Genomic DNA, 16,647 nt, shown 5'->3' with positions numbered 1-16,647 from the left:
GTAGTGAGGAACTGCATGAGGCGCTGCCCTCGGAGGCTCATTCCCTGAACTAATCCCTCTCATGTGGGTCACAGAGAGGTAGTTAAGCCCTGGTATTCCCCTCTCCGCTCCTTAGGACACAATATCACACTGTGTTCAATCACATTGGCTCTGAAGCCGGGCTTCCCATCCCTTCAAGTTTTTTGAGGGGAAAATAATATGGGCCAGATTATTTATTCTCTTTAAGCCTTGTTTTTCTAATGTTTAGGAAACCCTGTTTTCTTATGTTAATCAAGAAACAACAGCTGTTGCTTTAATCATAAAGGTAGTATGTAGAATAAAGGTTAAAAAATTTGCAATAAATTCCCAGGAAACATGAGCCAGTGCTGATATCCTTTCCTGAGGTCACAGCAAGAGGAAGCAGGCGTCTTACTCTAATCAAATGCTAAAACAGAAACCCCTTGCAAGTTTTCATCTGTCCATGAAATTCTCCCTTGATTCCTTCCTTCCCCCTCTTTTCCTTCCCTCCCCCCTCTCATTTTGGTATTTGAAAGACTAAAATTAAAGCGGTTTCAGGATGATAGTGAATTAAATTCACATTGTAAAGTCAGCATCACACTTTCACCTTATAAATGGTGCATGTTAAAGTGTGCCTTCAGAATGTAATTAACTTAGCAACGGTTTGGAGACTTTGAGGCCACTGCAGGCACACATAGTTGCATAACCCTGGGCTACTTCTCAAAGCACAGCCCCAGAGCCAAGATGTTCTGGCTCTGACATTTTATGAGGAGAAAACTTTGTCCTGGCTTCTACTCTCCTGGCTCCCACCTGAATGAGGGTGTAACTGGATTTCCTTGCCCAGAACAAAGTCTGGGCTGGCTCTTTTACATTGGCTTTTGCCGTGTCATATACCGTGGTCCCCTAAGTTCAGAATCAGGCTAGATAATCTTGTGGCATCTTTCTACCTGTGCCCGCATCCCCTAAGCTCCCAGTCCTAGGTTCAGTACATGGCTGTGTTTGCTGAACATGTCCACAAACCTAAAAACAGCAAACAGTGAACTCAACTCCGAAACCCATAATGGAGGCGCTTTGGACAGAACTTTTCTCTTCCTTACCAGTCAAGACTTCTACTCCTGCTGTGCCATTGCAGTTTTTCTACCTCTGACACTTGGTGCTTTGAAGTGCTCTCCCCTCCCTTGTTATCTGCTGGAAAGATACCCTTTCCCTTCTGGTCAGCATATCCAGGACTGGAAAAAAACCAACCCCATCACTACATGTCCTGATCACTGACTCAAACTCATAAGAGAGGTTGAACTATGAGACTTGTCACCGCTCCAAATAACAACGAAGAAAACTGTTTGGATAGCGCAAGTAATCATTTTATAATGGCATTTGGCAGATTTTTACAACTGCAACCATCATTTAGCTGATAGTAGAGCCTGTGATCCAGCAGTGTCCAACCCTGAAATGCATACGGCAAGCTAAAGGCAGTTAGGAGACAGAGGTGGAGCAAAGGATCCTAGGAGAGCCGTTCAGGAGTAGAAGCAAGTTGCTTGAGACCTTCCTCTGTGGTTCACACCAAGAATGTTTGGTGTGGATTCCTGTGATAAACAGTCCCCAGCTCCTACTGCCCTCTTTCCAGAGGGACTTGAATCTGGGAAGTGAGAGTGATGTGTATACTGGTTGGGAGAATTTGGTTAAGAGCACCGATTTTGCCCTGTGGTAATGAACCATCATCCTGGCAAGATGGAAGGGGCGCTAAGTAGTTGAGCTGCTATTGAAGAAGCTGATGGCTTCATGGAGGAATGGAGCTGTATTGTCGATTCGATGTTCAGCTCTGTTGAGGGCAGACATTTGATAGCAAAGTAAACACTATAGGACTGGGCTTGAAATAGGTATTCAAGCAATTGCCTAACATACACAAGGCCCTGTTCCATTCTCAATACTCACAAACTGATGGACAAACAGCAACAAAACAGTAACTCACTCAGCTTACCTTAGTTGAGCCGTTTGCTAGGGCCATGCACAAACACCAACAGAGGGCTCTATCCCCCGTGCCAACGCCAAGTTGTTAGTAGCTTAAGATGGCTGATGTCATATGGCCAAGTCCCTGTGTCCACTTGGGGGCTCATTGTGTCTTTCTCTGTGGGTTCTATGCTGTTGGCACTGGCCTGCACACATTTAGCCTACTCCCTATACACCTACATGCCTCTACCTTGTTTCCCACTCTATGCATGTAGGCTCCCGTAGATTTCTTAATATGAAGCAGTGGCCAGAGGAGGACACCGGATCCTCCGGAACGGGAGCCACCTGGTGGAATAGCCTAGAACTAAATCCAGTCCTCTCCAAAACAGCTGAGTATTCTTAACTGCAGAGCCATCTCTCTAACTCTTATCAGGCTATCCTTTGTTTCACGTAAAATAGATAACTGCCCACTCTATCTAGAGCTTGATCCATTGGACGGACTTACTCTGTCATTGTCCTCAAAGCCTACTTGCATATGTCTCTTGTTCCTTTTCATCTTGACCCCAGATAACAAACTAGCTCATCTCTGCACCAAGTCTAGGACCTCTGTCTCTTCTATCATCTTTGTTAAAAATGTGTGCTCCAGATGTGTTAGGAAAATAGAGAGGAGGAACACTGGGGGTGGAAAAGCTGAAGTGGGGAGTGACAGGTGGAAGATTGTTATGGAATATTCCTTTACACAGTATGAAGATGTGTCACTGTGATTGGTTAAATAAAGAGCTGAATGGTCACTAGCTAGGCAGGAAGATGTTAGGTGGTACTTCTGGAGACAGAGAAGTAAAGGAAGAGTTGCTAGCCAGATGTTGAGGAAGCAGAATGGGTGATACAGAGTAAAGGTAACCAAGTCACGTTAAAGAACATAAATTAAAAGATATAGGTTAATTTAGGTTATAAAAGCAAATAGGACAAGCCTAAGATAAGGTAATCTTTCATAATTAATAATAAGTCCCCATGTCATATTTTATGAGCTGGTAGCCTAAAGAAAAATCCATCTACAGAAGATGGAGAAGAGAAGAATGTAGAGAGAGGAGTCAAGAGTAGGAGATGATTAGTCAAGAGTAGGGATGGATGAAGAAGTCATATGGAAATCTACTTGTCTGTAAGATAATTAAACTATGTGATGATAAGGAGGGGTTTGAATGGAGGTGCTGTGAGTGGGTGAACAATGTGGCTCCAAGAAGTCACAGGTTATTATATAAAGATAATATATCAGGTAATATATATGAAAATATCAGTGCCAGGTGAGATATTTCCCTATGCACTTTTGGTCAGGGAGACTCCAGCGTAGTTTCTTCACACACACCCCCATTCAGGTTATTTTCCATTGTTCTTGGTTGTGTAACAGAAATAGATGACATGACTGTTGCTGAACACACTACATGCTTTGGTCATAGCTTATAAAGCAAACAAGTAGTAAATGAACTGGATTTTCCTCCCTGATCACTAGCTTTGATGATGCCAGAAGATGCTATGCAGGCTGTTGGAGGAGAAAAGTCATCAATGGCCATGTCTAGCAATGGGCCTGTATGCTACAGTATTGACCTGTCAGGCAAGATGTGCCTACTGTGCATTAGTGACACAAGTGTTATGGGAGTTACCACCTACTTTCAGCTTGGATTTGAGGCCAATTCCATAGTAATTCATGTCTGGTACTGTAAATCTGGTCAAAAGACCATGTCTTTGGGGGTGGGTGGATCTTAGGCCCTAGAGGAGGTAACTACTAATGTTGTTTTGTTAAATGGATATATTGTCAGTCTGCTTTCTAAATATTTGTATTTATACCTAAAGATCAGTGTTACTTTCAACCTTAGTCAGAGAACCTTTTCTGCATTGTGCAGTGGTCAATACGTAGACTTATAATTGGTCAAAGTGCTGAGAATGAGTGACTGTTGAGAGTTCTCCTTAAACAGGACATCATAGAAGAGAGGACAAAATGGGAAAGAGTGCTGTGGAGTACTGTCTTCTGGATATGGTATGGAGAAAAACTTGTTGGAAAGAAAAAAGGGGTGCAGTAGAAGTGGGAAGGGGATGAAAGGGTGTATGTGTGTTGTTGGACCATCAGCTCCAAAATAAGGACATGGAGATTTCTTATTAATCATGAAAGCCTGGCCTTATATTAGGCTTATTTCTAACTAGCTCTTAAAGCTTAAATTAATCCATATATATTAATCTACGTTCAACCACATGGCTCATTGTCTCTCCTCCACACTGTCTAACTTGCTCCACATCTTGCTGCCAAATACTATGTACTTTATGTTCTTCCCAGAGTTCCTATCTCTGCCTGGAAGCACTGCCTATCCCCTCCTTCCTAGTTATTGGCTGTTCAGCTCTTTATTAAACCAAATAGAAGATGCCTTGGCAGAGACACATCTTCACAGTGTTAAAAAAAATATTATCCCACAACATTTCCCCTTTTTGTCTAAATAAAAAGGAAAGTTTTTAACTTTAACACAGCAACATTATAAAAAATAAGAACAATTACATTCACAATGTCCAGTTCATTTGTATTTGGCAAGTTTGGAGAAAGTACTTTGTTATCTATTTGATTGTAGTGAGTCCAAAGTTTTATATCTGAAATACTTTCTATCATAACTTTTACTACCAGTCTAAAAATATCCTTAGACTTTAAATTTTTTAGATAAACAACTAAAGCTTTTTTGTCTCTTAACTTTTATAAAATTTACACCTCTTTTTTCCATTTCTTCTTTTAATTTAGTAACAAGAAAAACTGTAAGACTGTAACTATCTAGTCTTCCACACCATTAGAGACCTGAGAAGAAAAACAATATTACATGAGTAAACAGGCAGTGCAGAACAAGCAATGTCCAAAGTTATAGAAATGACAGAGACAGCTGTCTCCCTGAACAGTCACACAAGGTTCCTCTGGAGTGTTTGAAAATCCATATTTGGCCTATAGGCATGGAATATCTAACAGATTTTTCTTTTCTGTGAAGCAGAAAATTTGAAGGACTAGCCTATCTTGTCTTGGCAAAGTTCAGCAATTGACTTCCTTTGTGTCCTGCTTATCCACTTTGTACAGAATACTGTCAGCACTCCAGAAAAAGACAGTTTCTTGCCCAGTGGCTAACTTTCCAAATTGAAAGCAAACTCCATATTGAGGTTCTTTGATGCCCGTCATCTTCTCTGAAGTAGATTAGTGCTGTCAGGAGTAAGCATATCTCACTGTCATGAAAAGTCTTATGTTATTAAAACATTTAAATGTTACATTCTGTAGATCTATGAAGTGTTTGAAGATAACCTATCTATCTAAAATATCTGTTTAGCATTGGTAACATACCTAACATGACTACAAGTTTGTTGTAGATGACTAACTACTAACCTGCATTTCTTAATAATCTTAAACAGTTTATAATAATAGCTTTCAAAGACTAGAATTTTACATTATATTTTAAATAAACTGCATAAAAGTAGAAACATATATGCTGTATGTTTTAGAAAAATAACCTTAAATTTGTATCAATATATAAAAATTCATACAAATGTAAAACATTTGAGACTAGAAATTGCTTTTTTGGTAGATCCAATAATGTACCCTTTTATCCTAACATTACTATATCTCCCCTTTTCTTTCTTTACATCACACCCTATCTTTAAATACTAGATAGAAGAGAAATAAAATAGATAGAAAAGAAAAATCCCTTAATCTAACTTCCTTTGTTTAGCTTTATTCTGATCACAATCAATCACAGTTTACAACTAACCACTAAACAATGACAACTATTCATAATCCATTGAATGACAAAAACACTCCCACCCCACCTTTTGGGAATGTGGGTACCATGTTCTTAAAATTACTTACTGTTGTCTGAGGCCAATGGTATCTTTAGAGGCTCCTCAGAAAATTGGGATAATGTTCAAGTCCTGGGAGAGCTAGCTGTATCATTTGCTGTTCAGTCTCTGTGTGATGGGAAAGTGAAGGACTTAATTGAAGTCCTGGCTAGAGTGGTCTATGGAGCTGGACCATCTCAGCTAGCAGGTTTGAAGTTGTCCTGAATGAAAGACTTTTAAGGAAACTGCAGAAGAGGCATTCTGAGAGGCTGGACTACCTGGGCTACTTGTCTTCATTGGTGTCTAGTCCTTTTTTTCTGAAAAAATATGTTTTTAAAGGTAACATAGCTAACTGCCTTAACATAAGTATGGAATGTATGGTGAGCAAAATTGCAGTAAAGATTTTTTTTGCTCTATGTTTGAGGTAAAAGGCATTTTTTCAACTTTATAAGTTTGTTGGAACTATATAACCAAACTGTAATATAAATCTCCACCCATGCCATATGAAGTGATGGCATGTAATAGTAAGTCATGAAAACTCTATAACAAACAAGATTTATCATGTCTTATCTAGTCTCAGAGCTCATCTCATAGTAGAGGAATCAGCATATACATCACTGCCTTGTAGTTTTCCTTGGTTTCTTTTTTCATGTCTGTAGCCAAGATTTTCAAGAGATCTCCTGTGGTCAAATTTGTTAATTTGTTCTTTATTAATTTTGAAGAAATCCATAGCTTTTTATTTCCTGTCAAAACAAAGGCACAACTTTTCTCACAACACAACATATTTCCTGAATTCCATTCTGAAGTTAAGGCATCACAAAAATACATAGGATGGCTTAATTTAACAGTTTTCCACAATCTAATGTCTCTCAACAGCTGTTGTCTTTTGTTCACTAGCATTTAAAGATTTAAAGTTAATAAAGCCCTCTAGGTTCCAAATGAGCTTTTCTAATATTTCCCAACCTTATGTGGCTTATTCTTATATTGCTTTGCTCTTTCTTTTAAAAAAATTACTTATTTTTTAAACTATTAATTTTTTCTATGACTGTCTATAGTCATTTTATTTTCTTTCTTCAGCACCTAAACACATTGTCAAACATACTGTACCTCTTCAGAGGTTTTCTTGGTCTGGACCTGGCATTTTGTGTGGCTCTCCGACTATATGAGCCAAGTCTTAAAGTGCAAGGCTACCTGCCAAGACCAACCTGATGGGAAGGGACAGTGGCATGCAGTAAGTATACAAGCCCACCAGGGAAACTATGGCATCTGCACACTGGAAAAATGTTGCAAAAATAATGTAAAGTCCTTCTGTGTGTCTGTAGGTTCCTTCTGTGGCTCTGCTTAATACACATGGCATTGTTGGCTGTCTTTGCCCTACTCAGGTTCATGAGAGATGAGCCTTCTATTGTGTTTACCCTCCTGAGCTCTGGGAATATGCTGGGTTGAGCAGTGGCATCAGCAGGATTTGTGGAGCTGGATGATGTGACCTCTCTATTCATGTGGTGGTGTTATGCATTAAAGCACCAAATATTATTATCTATGTTGTTCTATAAAGACTCAGGAGTAGATGTTATGATGAAAAACCAACTAGATCAGAGAAGTCAAGAAGCAACCAGCTAACCTTCATTTTTGGTCAGAGACCCAGCAACAGACTATCCACTCAACTCAAACCAAAAAAGTCAAAGAATTTCTAAGTCCCTTCCTACTTCTTCCTGTGTGTATCTCTATTTGTATTCCTGGGTCCTCTGTAATCTCTATATCTAATTCTTAACAATTTGTTGCTGGCTTCACCCCCCCCCATACAAACTTGATTTTATTAACACAGGCTCAGGGTTTCATAGTGTGATTAACTACCCTGCAATAGTGTGTGTTTGTGTATGTGACAAAATGACCAAAATACATTATATATGTATGAAACTGTCAAACATTAATAAAAATAGAAATAATGTAAAAGAAAAAAAGATGACAGAGAAAAAAGATAGAAAAATAGAAAATGTATGTCTATCTGGGTTTATGGCATAAGGAATGGCTATGGTATCTCTTGTGGGGGGCTATCAACTCAGATTATTTGTCCTACCAGACTTTCATGTTCAGTCCCAAAATGTACCACTTAGAACTTACGATGAGTAGCTGCTGGACTTGCTTGACCTTGTGTTTTAGCAGGTGTAACAGCTCTCAGCTAATGAGTGACTTGCTCAGATTCAAATTCATTTGGTGTTTTGTGTTCAGGCATTATATTTGTACCAAGGGTCAGTATCACACTAGGATCCAACTTCAAAATGTATGTGATTCTCCACTGCAGGTGAGCTTCTTTTCAGAAGAACCACAGAGGAATGTGTGACTTGTTCACAGTTCTCCCACTGGATTTGCCATGTGTGCCAGATAACATTCTTGACTACCACCTGTATACTTTGGTTGGTAAGCTGCAAGGCTGGACCTGTTCCATATAGTTCTCCTGCCCTAGGCCACATCCAATGGGCCTCATTTCATGTCACTTGTTGTGTGCACCCCTGAATAGCACTCTCTAGTGTGGAAGATGTCGTTTCCTGAGCCAACAATTTGCAGCAGGCTTGTTGCTTTCTTATTTGTAGTAGAGGGTATAAGATAGATGTTTTTAAAATTGTACTTTGGTAGATAATTCCTGGCAGGCAGACTCATTGGATCCTTAAAAATTCTCCTGATCTAGCTGGTTTGTTCTGGGGAGTAAACCAGAGATGACCACTCAGACACAGTTTATAGCCAGCTGAAGAACTATTCCAACTGTCCGGGAGTACACTCAGGAAACTGTAATGATATTTCTTTGTACTTTTATAAGTAAATCTTGCCTGAAGATCAGAGAGTAAAATTGATCAGCTTTACAGACCATGCAGTAGTGACATTCACCTTTAATCCCAGTAGTCACACTATTTTGCCATAGAAGCCAGGCAGTATTGGTGCACACCTTTAATCCCAACACTAGAGAGGAAAATAAGATGAGAGGAGATAGCTCTTAGGCACAATCTCGTTCTGAGGATTCCTGGAGGCAGGACTGCCAGTTTGGACTGAGGTAGAGGTATAAGGCTGTTTGCTTTTCTGACCATCAGGTTGAACCCAGTCTCTGGGTTTTTATTAGTAATGCGACATTTGGCACCCAACATTTAAGGTGTGAATTCATGAAAAAACTGTTTGTCTGAGGCTTTTTAGCCACTGACATAGGTCAGAGCTGGACCAAAACATAGCCACCTGTGTTCGGTAGAAAAACTAATACTCCCAACTCCCATCTACCTGATTTACCTTCCTCTCCTATACTGCTTGTTCGCCTGTGGCTTCCCCAAGCACCTGTGGATTACTGCCACCCCATGTAGCACCCAGACAGCTTCCCGTGCCTCCCCTGCAGCTTCCCTGTCCCTGTAGCTTGCATGCAACCCCATGTGTGGCTCCCATGGTTTTCACGGCCTATGTCCACCCACTACATGGTTGCTCTGATGGGTGTTTTTTTTAAACAAAAATCTATTCAGTTTTGTTGAGTTCTGCTTAGGAAATACAAAGGTTAGCTACATTGGAACAAGTAAAATCAGAGTATAGCAGTATAACTGTGATACCTGCTGTTCCACATCATTATTAAACGTTAAAATTCTCATCTGAGCCAAGATTTTAATGGAAGTAAGTTATCTGATAATGGCAGATAGTATCACAATTCAGGAATTTAAAAACTTTTTTGTTTCTATCATGGAAGGAATTCTAGAAGAGGTATATGATCTACCTGGGTTGTTGGAGTTATTGGAGAGAGGAAGCTAAGGTCCTTGGATATCAAGGTAGAGTTAGGTTTTGAGGTCTCCCAAAATCAAATTCTTGGTGAGGGCCATTATGCTGATATGGATAGTCAAGCTATATACAATGAACATACCTTGTCCCTATGTCATACAGCAGCCTTGACTACCTGGGACAAGATTCAAGAACTAGAAAATATAATTGAATCATATACTAAGGTTATACTAGGCCCAAGAGGAACATTTAGTGACTTTTTGCAAAGATTAACAAAAGCCATACAAATAGGGGTAGCAGATACAGAAGCATTGAATCTCTGACTTTTGAAAATGCTAATTTAGAATGCAAAAAGATACGTGGGCCCTTAAAGATCAGATAATCACCAATGGTTGAATGGATCCTGCACAGTCAATGTTGAGTCCTTTGACTATATCACTGGGAGTTGTGTAGGAAGAGTGATTTATAAAGTATGATGAGATATCAAAATACTAAATGTTTTAATTGTGGCAGAATAGGCCATCTGACAAGGGGTTGTAGACAGGGTGTTCCTAGAAACAATGTTTCTTTTGGGAATGACCCAAATAGAAGGCCCCAAACTTTTGGATTATGCAGAAGATGTGGCAAAGGTAACCCATTACTATTGGGAAACTCCTTGAGGGACCTCTCACAGGCCCCCAGATTACTGTGGAGGACACACCTCCCCAGGAAGATTAGAAAATCCAGTGCCTGGTGTAAAAAACAATATTCTGAATAATAGAATAACTATGGTGGTTGAATCAAAAATTTCAATAGAAAATTAGAAAATGTATATTTTGGCAGACTTCTATTAATGATCAAAGACAAAAACTGAGAGTATGAATAAATAATGTTATAACTGAAGGATTATTAGACACAGGTGCAGATGGCATTATTATTACTCCAGAATCTTGGCATACCAATTGAACTCTACAGGAGGCAGGTATTCAATTCCTAGGTATTATAACCCTATCTCAGTTAAAATAAAGCAAGAAATGGGTTGAATGCATAGGGTCAGACGAACAGAGAGGAAGGCTGAGGCCATATGTGGTTAATAAGCATGAAATCTATGGGATCATGATCTGATATAACAAAGGAATATCCATATTAACATTCCTGCAATTCAAGAAACAGACCGTAAACCAACTCATCTTTCTGGAAATGATATTATAAGAGCTGTTAATAAGGCAGTTTAGCCAATGGGCTCTCAACAATCTGGAATTCCTTTGCCTTCTCTATTACCTAAATGATGTCCTCTCTTAGTTATTGGTTTAAAAGATTGTTTTTTCACTATACCTTTACAAAAAAGACAGAGAAAAATTTGCCTTCCCAGTACCTACTTATAATAATTCTCAGCCTGCTAAAAGATATCAATGGAAGATTCTCCCACAGGCAATGTTAAATAGCCCTACTCTATGCCAATATTTTCTAAGTCAGCCATTGGAAATTATATGTAATTTTCTGAATCTATAGTTACATGGATTACATAGATGGAATTTCACTATCTGATTCTAGTGTAGATACTTCATATAGAATGTTTGAAGAAATAAAGGAAATTTTGCCTTGTTGCTAAAGGACACTTAAAAGAAATCCCACACTAGCTCAGAAATGAGTATAATAGAGGGTTATTTATTTAGGGGTAGACTCACAGGTCACAATCCTCTGTTGAAATGAGGAACAGTAACCAAATCCCACAGGTGGAAAAGAGGCCAGACACATGTTTTACATCAGCATATATAATATAAGAGGCCATGCCCAAGTGGGTGGGTAACTTAAAGGCTACTGGCAGTAGAAATTCCTACAGCACCTCCCCCTTTTATTTAAATAAGAAATTTCTAAGCTTAATACAAAGTTATATACAATAAAAACAAATATCAGGTATAAAAATTAGAATTACAACCCAGCATAAATAATATCAAGCAAGAAACATATAATAAATGTTTCTTTTTTTAAATATTTATTTATTATGTGTACAATATTCTTTCTGTGTGTACGCCTGCAGGCCAGAAGAGGGCACCAGACCCCATTACAGATGGTTGTGAACCACCATGTGGTTGCTGGGAATTGAACTCAGGACCTTTGGAAGAGCAGGCAATGCTCTTAACCTCTGAGCCATCTCTCCAGCCTCCATAATAAATGTTTCAATAAGTAGCCTCTCCTAATGAGTTCAAGCCTTGTATAATAAATAACTTGGCAAAGACAGGAGAGGAGAGTAAGTACAACTATCTAGTCTTCAACCCCATTGAAGATCTGAGAAGGGAAATAATATTACTTGAGTAAGCAGGAAGTGCAATCAAGCAATTTCTAAAATGTGCAACAAATGACAGAGACAACTGGCTACCTGGGCAATCACCCAAAGTCTCATTTGCAATGTTGGAGGAACCCACTTTGACTAAGGCCTAGAGTAACTGACAGACAGTTTTAGAGGTAGGAAAAAATTTCAAAACTGTCTTACCCTGTCTTGGCAAGATTTGACAATCTTTTTTCTTGTATCCTGCTTGTCCTGTCCAAACATTGTGCATTTTGTCAGTGGTTGATGCATGGAAAGTTCCTTGCCCAAAGGCCAGTTTTGCCAAGAAGAAAAGAAGCTCCAAGTAGAGTGTCTTCAGTGCTCAACATTCTCTTGGGAATAGAACAGTGCTGCCAGGAGCAATCATGTCTCACAGCAACAGAACCCTAGGTTATTTATTTATTTATTTATTTATTTATTTATTTATTTATTTGGTTTTTCGAAACAGGGTTTCTCTGTAGCTTTGGAGCCTTTCCTGGTACTAGCTCTTGTAGACCAGGCTGGCTTCGAACTCACAGAGATCCGCCTGCCTCTGCCTCCCGAGTGCTGGGATTAAAGGCGTGCGCCACTACCGCCCGGCTCACCCTAAGTTATTTAAATGCCATATTCTACAGTTCTTTGAAGTGGTTAAAGAATACCTATCTATGCAGAATAAAATCTCTATGTATCTAAAGAACCTGATGAGTCTAACTATAAGTATGACAAACTTGGATGACTATTGACCTATGAATCTTAATACCTATATAACTTAAAGACTATGACTTCATATTAGAATATTAAACAATGTTTAAACAACTATGCAACAAATGAAGACAATGATCACAAAATATAAATGATGTATAAGTTTCTTGAACAGAGGTAGAAATCCATAGTGCAATATGATAAACATACCCTAAAATTGTATCAATATACAAAATGTTTTTAGCATGCATGCATACAATATGACAAAATAACTTTGCCTAGGTATTCAAATAGTGTGGATGAAAATAGGAACATATTCAATATAATTTAAGCTTGTATCAATATACAAGAATCTATACCAATGTCAATTGCCTATAAATAATAGCTCACAAGTATTCACTCTATTACTCACTATTATTATTAGTGTGAATAAGCTCACACTAATCTATTATCTCATCCATTTTTTTCTTTTTTCAACGAGATCCCTGAGCCTACATGATTTCCCCCAACCCCCAACATTATACCAATTATAATCAACCCCTAAATGATGTTCCTAATTCTGAGGACAAACTTTGTTGGGAGAAGGAATGTCATCTTCTAGAATTACTTCCAGCTGTCATGGTGGCGATGTTCTTTCTATGAGATCCTAAAAAGTAAAATGATGGTTAAGTTCCAAGATTACTCTTTAGCATAAATGCAAATAGTCTCTGAGTCTCTGGGTGTTTCTGAGGTTCCTATTTGGAATTCTGGCCAGAATGTTGTAAAAAAAAGTGCACCATGCACCATTTCAGCTAACCAAGTTAGAACCATCTTTCTACAACTGCTTGACCTGTAGGTTTGTGTGGTATACCTTTAATATGCTTTATATTATAATAAACAAAAAACTGTTTCATTTTCTTAGAGACATATGCTGGACCATTATTTGTCTTTATTTGTGCAGGTATGTACAAAATGGCCATAACTTCTAATAAATGTGTGATTGTTTAATCAGCCTTTTCTGAGCTTAAAGCAGTTGCCCACTGAAAACCTGAATAAGTACCAATGATGTGGTGTACATATTTTAATTTTCCAAATTCTGTAAAGTAGAACACATCCATCTGCCAGATCTCATTCCTTTGAGTACCCTTTGGGTTAGTCCCTGCAGGTAGCAGTGTTTGGTTATAGAAAGAGCAAGTAGGACATCTCTTTATAATTTTCTTAGCTTGTTTCTATGTAATAGAAAACTCTTTCTTTAAACCTTTGCTATTGACATGATGTTTCTGATAGAATTCTGAGACCTTCAACACACTTTCAATCAGTAATCAGTCAATTTCTTCATTAACTTCTGCCAGAGGACCTGGTCAACCCATATGGGATCAGATGTGTGTTACGTATGTGGGACAAAGCCTATTCCTGATTATATGTTGAATATGTTGAACCTGTATGTATAATGAAGTCAATTCTGTATCATCTGGTATAAATTCAATGGTTTCAATATGCAAAACAACTCTTTCTGCATATTGTGAATCAGTAACTATATTAAGAGTTTCTTTAAAATCCCTTAGCACCAGGAGAATAGCATATAATTCTGCCTTTTGGACAAAATTATAAGGGCTTTGTTCCACCTTATTTAAATCTTCTTATTTGTAACCTGCCTTCCCTGGTTTATTTGCATCAGTATAATATGCATTGTCTTTCCAGGACAGGCTCCAAAGCTACAGAGAAACCCTGTTTCGGAAAACAAAAAAAAAATGTACAGGCTTTAGTTATTGGAGTATCATGTAAAATTCAGGGAAGAATCCAAGAAGTTCTCTCTATAAGGTTAAGTCTATCGCTTTTGGGATAATTACTATTATCTCCCAAAAAAAATTAGCACAAGCTCTTTGCCACGGTTCATTGTCTTCCCATAACTTTTTTTTTATTTCATAAGTAATAAAAGGCACTATAATCTCTGCTGAATTTATACCTGCTAGTTGACAAAGTCTCAATTTTCCTTTTATAATTAATTCAGAGGCTTTTTCCATATAAGTTTTTAATTTTTTACTTGGTTTATGTGATTAAAAGATCCATTCTAAGATAATATCATCTTTCTGCATTAAAATTCCTATAGGAGAAATTCTGGAGGGCAACATGATGAGAATACAATTAAGATTTTAATTTACTCTGTCTACATGTGCCTCCTGTAATTTCCCCTCAACAATTGTTAATTCCTTTTCTGCTTCAGCTGTTAATTCTCTGCGAATATTCAAGTTTTTATCACCGTCTAAGGTTTTATTTAAATAAATTATTAGATCAGGTGTTATCCCAACAATTGGTCATAGACTGGAAATGTCTCCTAACAATTTTTGAAAGTCATTAAGAGTCTGCATCCAGTCTCTCCTAATTCATGCCTTTTGTGTTCTAATTTTCTGCAAGAATATTCTATAACCTAGGTAACTGACAGAATCTCCTCTCTGCATTTCTTCAGAAGCAATTTGTAATCCCCATTTAAGCAAAACTTTCTTTACTTCTTCTAACATTCTTTCTAAAGTATCTATGTTTGAATCAGATAGCAAAATGTCATCCATGTAATGGAAAATTATATTTAGAAAAATTTTTATATATTATTTCAATGGCTGACTTACAAAATAATGCCATAGGGTGAGCTATTGAGCATTCCCTGTGGAAGAATGGTCCACTGGTATTTCCTAGTAGGTTGAGAATTATTATAAGTAGGCACTGTGAAGGCAAATTTTTCTCTGTCCTTTTCTAGTATAGGTATAGTGAAGAAACATTTTTTTAAAATCAATAACTAAAAGAGGCCATTGTTTTGATAATAGATAAGGCAGAGTAATTCCATATTGTGGAGGGACCATAGGTTGAATTACCTTATTGATGGCTCTTAGACCTGTCACCATTCTTCATTTAGCAGATTTCTTTTTAAGAACAAATTCAGGAGAATTCCAAGGGCTGGTTGATTCTTTAATAAGGTGAGCATCTAGTTGCTCCTGCACTAGCTGTTCTAAAGCCTGCAGTTTATCTTCTGTTAACAGTCACTGTTTAACCCATATTGGTTTCTCAGTAAACCATTTTAAAGGTACGGATGTTGGTAAAGGTTTGCTAGTTGCTTTGTGTTCTTGTACAGCCTGAATGGCTAGTGACCTTTTTTAAAATAATATTTTAGCTCTTTCTGCACATAACATCACCCAGCCCAGCCTGTCTGGGCACTGGGTCCGAATCCTCGGGGCACCCAAGCAGGCGGGAGTCTCTTTGTTTCTATGGCCTGCCTGCACCAAGCAGGGTAGGCGCTTTGTTTATGACCTGCCCACCAGCACGGAGGCCTGATCTCTAGGCGCCAGGAGACCCAGCGTTGGGGTGAGTTTCTGGCCCCGCGGCGCCAGCCCGGGAAGGGGAGTTCAGAGGTTCCTTGGCCCCCTATCCTTCTTGAGCTCTCTGCAGGGCCCCCACTCCCCGCATACCTCCTGTTTCTTCCTAGCCCACCCAGCTTCCATCCAGAACCCTCCCCACTTTGCCCCACCACCCTCTTTCTGCACATAACATCACCCAGCCCAGCCTGTCTGGGCACTGGGTCCCAATCCTCGGGGCATCCAAGTGGGCGGGAGTTCCTTTGTTTCTTTGGCCTGCCTGCACCAAGCAGGGTAGGCGCTTTGTTTGCCAGCTGCCCATCAGCACGGAGGCCTGATCTCTAGGTGCCAGGAGACCCAGTGTTGGGGAGACCCAGCATTGGGGAGAGACAACGGTGGGGAGAGCCAGCATTGGGTAGGCAAGGAGACTGATCCAGTAAAGAAGATCCATAAGGGAGCATTTGGAAGAAGAGATGGGTAGACGCCAAGGCAAGAATTCGCCCAACAAGCTGAAAAGCAACATGAAGCCACCAGAAACCAGCGACCTCACAATGGGAGGACATGAACACCTTAATCAAGAAGAAGTAGAAAAGATTGACTTCATGAAAGTGATTGACGTCCTTAAACAGCATGTAAAAAATGCCCTAATAGAAATGGATGAGAAATATAACAGAAAGTTTGAAGAACTGAATAAATCAGTGAATGATACCCTAGAAAACCAAGGAAAAAGAATCAAACAGATAATGGAAACGGTGCAAGACTTGAAAACTGAAATGGAGGCAAAGAAGAAAACACAAA

Source organism: Microtus oregoni, unplaced genomic scaffold, assembly GCF_018167655.1.
Source record: "Microtus oregoni isolate MIOR12 unplaced genomic scaffold, Mior012 000003F_ref0000135, whole genome shotgun sequence".
Taxonomy (NCBI): domain Eukaryota; kingdom Metazoa; phylum Chordata; class Mammalia; order Rodentia; family Cricetidae; genus Microtus; species Microtus oregoni.
This window is presented reverse-complemented; position numbering follows the sequence as displayed.